The sequence below is a fragment of the Haemorhous mexicanus genome, chromosome 3 (assembly GCF_027477595.1).
Source record: "Haemorhous mexicanus isolate bHaeMex1 chromosome 3, bHaeMex1.pri, whole genome shotgun sequence".
Classification (NCBI taxonomy): Eukaryota; Metazoa; Chordata; class Aves; order Passeriformes; family Fringillidae; genus Haemorhous; species Haemorhous mexicanus.
In genome coordinates this window covers 99875075-99885321 of record NC_082343.1, presented here as the reverse complement: position 1 = coordinate 99885321, position 10247 = coordinate 99875075, and positions in this window count along the sequence as shown.

The following is a 10247-nucleotide window of genomic DNA, read 5'->3' as shown; positions in this document are numbered from 1 at the left end:
TCCATTGTGGAAATTTGTGACCATTGCCTTTGAGCTGTTTTTGCACCTCTGAGAAGCATTTGGTTCAGTCTTCTACATAACCACCTGTCATAATGTTGAAGACAGCAGCTGAACTTTGCCTTCTTTCTTCCAAGCTGAACACACAAACACACTTTTCTTAGTCTCTGCCCATATGTCATGTGCTCAAGCTCTGTAAGTCGGTGGTCCTCCTCTGGAGTTGCTCCAGTTTATTTAGGCATTTCTTACAGAGTGGAATGCTCCAGAGATAGTCTCAGATGTTCCATTTAGAAGTGAATAATAATTTCCATAAGCCTGCTGGTTATATTCTATCTAGTACAACCCAGTGTTGTACTAGATAGAATATACAGTGTACCCAGTGTGCAAACCCTCATTGCCTCAAGGGTATGCCACAGACTCCTGCTCAACTTCCTGTCCACCAAGATCCCAAGTATTTTTCTGCAAAAATTCTGTCAGCCCTCAGTCTGTACTGATGCATGGAGTTTGTTTTGGTTTTTTTTTTTTTTTTTTCTTTTCAGGTGCAGGAACTTGCATTCATCTTCATTTGAAGGGAAGGGAGAGAAAAGGAGGTTACAGTCAGCCAGTTAGCTAGGTTTAGGACGATGGATGACAAAGGGATAGCAAAGAAGGAGCAGGAGCTGGGAACAGGACTGGTAAAGATGTGGATTAGAAGGTGTATCAAGTGACAGATTGTCATTGATACCACTTGCATCCTGCTTTCTACTTCACCCACTTCATAATGCTTCTTGTGGAGTTACAAACATATTTCAGGTTTGTGGTTTCTTTTTTTTTTTTTTTTTTTTTTTCAAATATGCATGCATAACTTCATAACTGCAACTAAATGATGTAGTTAAAGTTTGTGTTGGTTACTAATTTTGGAATCAGCAACACGTAACTTTGGAGTGTCCCAGAATGGATCGGTTTTCATGGTTCTGTTGGCAGTTTCCATATATGGCTTCATGCAACTTGAATTTAAAGAGCTTTTGGTACCCATGTGAGTGAGGCAGACCACCTGTTTTAAAACACCAGTTTCTGCTGTGGTCCTTAAGACTCACCAGCTCCCCTGTTTGGGGGCCTGGGATTGAGTCTTGCTCTGACATTCAAAGCTTAGGGGGATACCCTTAGTCCCTGGACAAATATTCTTTTTTAATAAGTTGCCATGTAAGGATGAGCACCATTTCTTCCTAGTGTGGCTTCTTTTTAAAAAAAATATGGTTGCAGTTGCATGCAGAGAGGTTAAGGAGAGAAGACGTTCAGAGGTGAGCAGTAGCTTCTGTGTGTGAACTTTGACAGCACTGCTTTGTTTGGCATTGAGATAATCATGGAAGAGGGATATGGGAGTGATGATCCATGAAAGCATGAAGGGTGAGGAGAATGAGCTGATTGGTCAAGCAATATAGGAAGGGGAAGATTTCCAATGAAATTACCAGACATCAATTATAAAAGGAGCAAAAAGACATTGTGAAATACATAATAAATGTATTTTGCTATACAATCATTGCCCAATCCTTTGCTATTTAAAGCATATGTTAGGGAAAAATGCACAGGTTCAAATAGAAATTGATCAGGGTTATGGAAGAATATAAATTGAAATGTTGAGCACAGTGGTGTCAAGGCAGACTTTGACTTAGAATGTCCATATGACATGAGGTGATGCCAGGGTAATGACCAGTCTGTGTCCTGTTTTAGGTTGGTTTAATTGTGTATTAAAGTGTTTATTTGTGTGGATCAGGTAGTTCTTATGCTTACAAATGGAGTTATGGAGTTATACTGTGTCATGACTGAAGTTTTCTGAAGATTTTTCCTCTAGATATTTTTTGTAAAATTAAATAGTTTTTTAATGAAAATGTGCCTGGCTATAGGAATTCTTTTCTACTGAAAGCAGAAAACTGTTGGTATTTCAAATTGGCAAAGAAGAAACAAAGCAAAAGAAAAATGCAAAATATGGCAAAACTACTCAGCTTTAGGGAAGTTTTATTTTTCTTTTTTTTTTTAAATCTCCTATTAAGAAATAACAAAAATATGTAGCAAAACATAATTAGGAACTGTGTTAGGGGCTGTACCCTAATTCAGTCTAAAAATGGCATCTTTGTCAGAATATTGCACAAGGCTGGCAAGAAGTTTCCAGGAAGACCTACAGGGAAGCTGGGGTGTGTCAGCAGTACGTGCCTGTTTAGAGAAGTTAATTTGCTTGAAAAAGTAATATTCATGGTGAGATTAAAACATCTACATGCAGTTCTTTAGCTCTGTAGCTGGATCTTTTTCCTAATTTAAGTGTCCTTAATGGGTATTCATCATCTTAGTTCCTCTTAAAGAAAAATGAGATTGGAGAAACATGATGGAGGCTGGGAGCTACTCATCTCTCTCTGAAGTAGACATATTCAATCTGACCACCGTAATATCCATCAGGCAGTGTGGACTGTCTTGACTAGATTTTCACTGACTATAATGGGACATCACCACCTACATGTGTATGTCTTAATCTTAAAGTGAATTCTGCTTTCAACTGCAGCTTTTAGAAACTATTCATTGGTGTGTTTTCCTGCTCTGTAAGTTCCTTTGCAACATTTTTGCTATGATGCCTATGTTACGCCCCATCCTTTTCTAGTCAGCTACTTCTCCATTAATTTTTTCACATCCTCTTAGAAGGCACACTTATTGCAGGAGGTCTGTTCTCCTGAGTCCTGACACAGAAAAAAATTTGTTACAGCTGTGAAATGTGTAGTAGAAACAAGGAAATTGGTTATAATCTGAATGTTAAACCTATGAATTTTTTCACAAACCCTTCTTTAGCTGTCTTTTGTTTAGTTGGTCATCTTCTTTAAGGTGTTTAGAATTTCAGATCACAATTTTTTGCCTGTGTGTCCATCAAGTCTTTGATTAAGCTATAAACCACTGCAGTAATGCAAATAAATTAAATATGTGAATAGGCAGCAGTACTTCTTGACATTATATAGCTATCCTCCCCAAAAGTATTGGTAGCAATTTAAGGGCCAAATTCAGCAAAGAATTTAAGCATGTTTCTATGCTAAAGTCATCACTGGGAAAAGCAAAGCATGCAATCTGACAAGATTTGGTTTTTGCTTGCCTGTAAAATAGTCCCCCCTGTATGTAACACATGCCTTGGATTGATGGTAGTCTTATCGAGAAGTAGATTCAAGATTGTACTCTTTTCAAGAATCATGAAAACCTTGAGCTTGTTAATTTTGTAAAATAATAAAGAAAATTACTTTCTGCTAAATTTATGTACTCTCTTTTAAGTTGGAAAAATTCTGTACTTTCTACAAGGGGTTCTCTTTATCTCATTTTTTCTCCATTTAAGATTTTTAGTGCCATTTATGGTTTCTTGTTTAGTCAAAAGTGTTTACAGTAGCAACTATCACTTAAATAGGAATAACAACTAATAATAACTAGGAGTCATGAAAACTAGAAGCTGAAAAGACCTATTAAATTGTTAAAATCTTTCCCCTGCCATTTTAGGGTTGTTCCTTGTAGTGTAATTTCCAGTGCTTACTTTGGCCCAGTTCTTCTTCTTCTTCTTTACACAACTCTCCTAAGAACACTATCACAATATTCAGTGCCTTCTTGTCATTCCCCCACTTCTGGCATTCAACTATGACAATTTTAATTTAGTCTGACTTCTCATATATGCCTGTGAGGTATCTCTTTTTGTTACCTTCAGCTCCTCTTTTTTTGCAGTTTTGGACCTTCCACCATCCTTAAGGTTTCTGCTTCTCTTTCAGTTTGTGTTTGCGTTATATGAGCTTAATTCTTAATATTTTCTCATAAGCTGTTCCTTCCATTTCCATAATTTTTACTGCCTTTTTCTAATTCTGAGTTCTCCAGTTTGTTAATACCTCTGTGGGCTTGCTCCTGCTTCTTGCTGAAGCCAGTGGGGGAAAAAAAAGGCATACTACTGCTCATAACTCTTTCCTGCAATTTTTATCCTATATCCATAATAATTTATTTTTTTTTTAAGGTGACTAGGACCCTTGTCTATCCTAAGTTAACATAGTCATCACCTATCTCAGATGATTCTTCTAGCTGGCAGGCCTTTTATTAACTTCACCATGGCTGACTGGCTTCCAGACCAGATAGTTTGCATTCTACCAGCTGGAAGCATGGGCAAAATTTGCAACTCAGTGTGCCTTCATGGAAATACCTTAAAGACAAGATCAGTAATTTTGAGCAGCTGAGGCCAACAACACTGATGAAAATACTGCTTAGAATCCTTTGCCAAATATCATAAGTACTGCCTAAATAAAAACTCCAGGATGAATATTCTGAAGCTGTCCTCCTGGAGATACCTGCTACTTTAGGTACTTTCTCATCAAAATAATGCTAAGTGTTCATATAATTCTAGACAGTAAAATGGTTTCTTCATATGTAAGGTGCCAAATGGAGAATGCTCGGGATAAGTGTTTTAATGGACCCACCAACATTTTGGCTGAGTGGGCATTTGATCCCAGTGATTCTTTTACCCATTTGTAATGGCTCTGGACATTTTGGACCATATATTTGAGGAAAATGTTAGCTTGAGGGCTAACAGCAAGCAGTTACTCAATATTCTATGGGATTTTTGCACATACAGATACACTCATATACATGTTTTGGTTTTTTCACTCAGTGGTTCATGGGGACCAGACACTAGATAGTTCAATATAAATAGCTTTATAGCTGCAAGAACAAAGTAGTGCACCCCACTTTAGATACTAAAGAATATTTATGCCCCACATGCCTGTAAAAGACTAGTTTGGGTACACTGTAAGCTGAGTGAACTTGGGTGAGCTGTATTTTGTCTCATAAATCAGACAATTGGGTGAGCTGTATTTTGTCTCATAAATCAGACAAGGTCTGCTTGACATAAAATAAATTATTTTCCTCTCAGTCTTACCTATATTTGCATTTTGTCTGGATGAAGCCCACTTTTTTAGTCCACTTTTCTACCATGTCCCTGTGTGGTACTGGAGCAGTATTTGCAAGATATTCTGCTGAGTCTCATCAAAGTGATCTTTTTCAGTGACCTTTTACTGGAGGGTCATAGTGGCACAGGGTGGAGTTGAAGGCCTCACACGAGTGATGTGCAATACTGGGCCCAATATTGTGGAACATATTTATCAATTACTTGGATGAAGGTGCAGATGCCACCTCAGCAAGTTTGCTGACAATACAAATCTATGAGTAGTGTCCGGTATCCCCGAGGGCTGTGCAGGCCTCCAGAAGGACCTCGATGGGTTGGAGAGAACTGTGAAATTCAACAAAGGCAAGCGCAGGATCCTGTACCTGGGGAGGAACAGCCCCATGGACAAGCACAGGCTGGGGTCTGATCTGCTGGGAAGCAGCTCTGTGGAGAAGGACCTGGGGTTCCTGGTGGCCAACAAGCTGCTCACGAATCAGCAGTGTGTCCTTGTGGCCAAGAAGGCCAAAGGTATCCTGGGGTGCATTGGGAAGAACATTGCCAGCAGGTCACAGGAGGTGATCCTGTCCTTCTACTCAGCCCTGGTGAGGCACATCTGGAGTGCTGTGTCCAGTTCTGGGCTCCTCGGTACAAGAGAGACGTGGAGCACCTGGAGTGGGTCCAATGGAGGGCTACAAAGATGATTTAGGGACTTGAACATTATTGTAGCACGGTGCCCCCAACACGGTAATAATGAGCATTGACTCCATGATTGCAGAAGGCTGATCAATTGCTGTATTCTTACTACACTACACTATATTACTGCATTCTACTATATAAAAAACCCATCGCCCTTGCCAGACAGTCCAATACAGCTTTAACCTAATTGATCAGTCAATCAAAACACCGTCACCAGAGTCCAATTAAGGAATCACCCTTTGGTAAACAATCTCCATAAAACATTCCACATGTGCACAACAACAGGTGCAGCAAATGGAGATATTTGGAGAATTGTTTTCTCTGAGCTTTCTCACAGCTTGCCAGGAAAATCCTGGGAAGAACTATGTCTCTCTCTGTTCAGAGGCTATGTGATTACCACAGAACATCTCTCTTATGCTGAGGGAGCTGGGCCTGTTCAGTCTCCAGAAGAGGTGACTGAGAGGGGACCTCATCAATGTCTGTCACTGTCTGAAGGGAGGGTGTCAAAAAGATGGACCAGGCTCTTGTTGGTGGTGCCAAGCAATAGGACAAGAGGCAATGGGCAGAAAGTGATGCACAGGAAGTTCCTCCCCAACAGTAGGAAGAATTTTACTGTGCAGGTGACTGAGCACTGGAACAGATTGCCCAGAGAGGCTGTGGAGTCTCCGTTCCTGGGGATATTCAAGAACTGTCTGGATGCAATCCTGTGCCATGGGCTCTACGATGGCCCTGCTAGATCAGATGACCCACTGTGGTGTCTTGCAACCTTAGCTATTCTATGATTCTGTTAACACTAACCTGCTGCTTTAACAAAAATCACTAAGATGGGAAAATACCAGAAATTATAAGTATATTGGCAAGACTCTTATGGGCTGGGAAGGACTATTTTTCAGATACTCATGGATTTGGAGGTGGGGACTGAGCTACTAGAATGGCCAGTGTGTGCTAAACACTTTGTTAGAAACAGCTTTACTGGTTAGTCCTTGAGAAGAATTTAACCAACAAGCCTGTGGTGCCCCTTCCCATCTAGAGATTTCATAGGAGCCGGACAATAATTACTAGAGGGGTTGCTCAACTTCAGCTCAAAAAGTAGCTACCTGATGTACAGAGACTCAGCAACTGCTCAGGCTTAGTGGCTGTCCTAATGCCCTAGGCTGGTGTTTCTGGGTATGCTAAATGCCAGTGTTAGGAAAAGATAGGGAAGATTAAAGAATGTAAGGATTAGCGGCACTGTTAAGGGCTTTCTATCCTTGGGCAGTTGCCACCGTTCATTTTCACTGATATTAATAATTACAATGTGAGCCAATTGGTAGTACCCTAGTAGCTATGTGGAAATCTGCTTTTTTCATAAAAACAATATAAAAAAGGAATACATTTTAGCATTTAGGTTCTAGTTCAGACTCTAATTTCATATTCTAGGACAATAGTTAAACTGTATGCTTTAACATTTGCCAATGATGCTATGTTTATCAGTCTGGTAAACAGTCTACTGCTAGGCTGGGCAAGATACCTTGTAGCTCTTGAAAGCATACACGTTTTAATGGACAGTAATTACAGTACTCACACAGCCTGAGCTTTCTGTCCAGTAGAAAAGGGGTTAAAACTTAATAGAGGTTGGGCAGGAGGGAGGGAAAAAAATCCTAGGCAGAATGTCTCCACACAGAGAAACCGAGAACAATTAATATGTGCTCCAAACTGCTAAGGACAGCAGAAAAAAATCAACTAGTATAAATAATTAAAGCAGAGATTAGATAAATATTTGGGGAGGGGATACTGTGGTGGCATAATGCTGATATTAAGACGAGGTGGACTTCTGTTCTTCCCTTTTGTTCTAAGGTTTCCTACAGCCCATTACTTAGTAACCCTGCCATATGCCACAATTTTTAAACCATGTTTTTTTAAAAGCTTGCATAAGAAAGAACTCTTGAACATAGGCTGGGATGTGACTTTGTCATGCAATATGGCTTTATGATTCATTCATTTTCCCAGATTTTATTTCTCCAGAGCAGGTCTTGGGTTGGCATCCCGAGCTCTGCAAAAGATCCACAGGGCTGAGTGGAAGGAATATAAATGCTTCACTGGAGCCAGACTTCGGCTGGGGCAGTGGCTTTCAATACACTGAAGCTGAAATACATAGACAGGGAGGTGGGGGAGGTGTTTTGCGGTGTTGCGTATCCCAGGAAGAGAAGGAGTAGAAAATTAGGATTTTTTTATATGTTCACTAACAGGGTTGTTTCTTATTTCAGAGAAAAACAGCTACAACATCAGGAAATCAAGCCTGAGGTTTATTGTTTGAAAAAAGAAAAACCCAAACATGTTTTAGTAACAAGGGGTGGCTTCACACATAACTATCTATATAAAAATTACTTGAAGAACACAGAAAATTTAAGTGGAGACTTATATTCATCAAATTAAATATTCTTCTGTTGAAGAAGGGGGAAGCAAGTGATTTACACCAAAATATTAAATGTTCAGTGGATAATTTTTAACAAAGCCCTTAAAAATAAAACTTTAATTAAAATACTCTTCAGAGCTGAGAAATACTTGCAAACACATCAAAGGACATAAGAGCTCTAATAATCTATCAGTTAAACTGCTGTGATTTTTTTTGTGTCTGTTTTTCTGTGTTCGTATTTTTATCTTTCACGGTATGAATGGGTGACCTTATAAAAACATCCTGTATGAATTGTGGGGTTCTGTGCCCCGTCAGTTTCTGTGGTTATCTGGGGGAGTCCTCCGGTACCTGCCCGTACCCCGAGCTGAGCTCTCACTCGCGCACTGCAGCCAGCCCGTGCGGCGAGCCCAGCCTGGTGCTCTTGGAGACAGGGAGATGCAAGGTACCATTTTTTTTTTTCCAGACTGTAAATGATTCCTTTTCTTTGCTCCACAGAACATCCGATGTGGTGCCCAATCGGCTGAGAAAGCTCCACAGACGTCAGTGTGTGTGTGTGTGTGTGTGTGTGTGTGTGTGTGTGTGTGTGCGTGTGTGTGTGTGTGTGCGCGCCTGCACAGCCAACTGCAGCTGGAACCTCCATTAGAGCAGCCCTATTGATTTCTGGTTCACACTGCAGTAACAGGGCTAGAGTGCAGGGCGGGGGGAGAAGAAAGCGGGGGGGGGGGGGGGTGGAGGGGGGAGGAAATAATCCCAGTGGTTTAAAAACAAGGCTTAACCGAAGGCACATCGGGGTGTATGTGCATATGTATTGCACATACACGCCAGCTTCCAGAGATATGCCACTGCTTGCTTAAAAAAACACCACCAAAAATCCCCAGGCAGAGCAATTCCCAAATCTCATGAAACAACAGTCTTCCCAGGTTTCAGATCCCCCACACACATGGATTGATGTTTGATGCTTTGTCGATGCTGGATTTGCACACCGGAGCTGGCTGCAAAATATTTCTGTTTTGTTAAAGGACTACAGGAGATGGGCACTTTAAATGGCTCTTTCTCTATGCACGCATTCATCTGCTTGGGGACTGTGGGGGGGTTAGAGATCCAGCTTGAGTGTGTCAAGCACAGGGCAGAGAGAGCTCCAGGAAGCTGCTCTGCGTTTACTGGCAGTCATTTTCTCGTGATGCATAATGCACAAGGTGCCAATGCAAGCTGAGGTGTAAAAAACAAGGGCGGGGGGTGGTGTGGTGTGTGTGAAAATGGTGTGTCTGGTAGTGTGTCTTGAGCTTTCCTCTTCATCTGAGGTTTCTTTCTCAGCTAATATCTGGGCATAATTTATAGCTGCATGTTAATACGTTTTCTTGGTCTTTCAGCACATCTGTGAAGAAAATCCTTGCAAAGCAAGTGTGTCTTTTCACAATCACTGCATGTCAGTCTGGCAAACTCTAGCTGTGAGCAGTACACAGCGGAGGGGGGGAAAGCCCCCAGCACCGTTATCTGTTTAGGGGGTGGGGGAAGGGTCGACGGTAATACCTTTAAAAACCCGAAAGGCGGTAAGCCATTATTAGCAAAAGCTATATTGAGCATGCTTGCCAGACAGGCAGTGCAGCGCAGCTCAGCTCTAGTTCCGCCCAGACATGTGCCTTGCCATTTTCATTTTAATCAGTCTGCTCAGGATGGCTGCTGATTCATTTTGCGGGATGGCCCCCTGGGAGCCAAGGTGAAAGCCTGAGGCGAGCTGCTATTGCATCAATGCAGCACTCCACATCAGACACAGGGAGGGGAGGCAAGGCTTCGGCAGCAGATACAGTTCAAAATACTAGCCTCACTATTAAAAAAACAAACCAGTACTCTCCTTAAAAAAAAAAACAAACAACCAAAAAAACAACCAAAACCCAAACAAACAACAAACAAACAAACAAAAAAACCCCAAAATTATCCCCCTCTCTGTAGAAGTAATAATATTTTTTAAAAAGAAAAAAAGGGAAAAAAAGGAGTATATATCGAACACCCCCTCCCAGAATCATTAAATAAGACACAATTATTGAAGAAAAATCTCTTCTGCTCCTTCCTTCCCCTCTTACCCTGGAAGCTCTGGAGCTACAATTTCTTTCCAGTGTCTTGTTTAAAAAGAAAAAGGATGCTCTCTATTTCTCTATTTACCTGATAACTAGCGGGGGGTGGGATACCTGATTTAGCTGGAGACTTTGATTTGTGGGATTGACAACCTTATTATGCAGT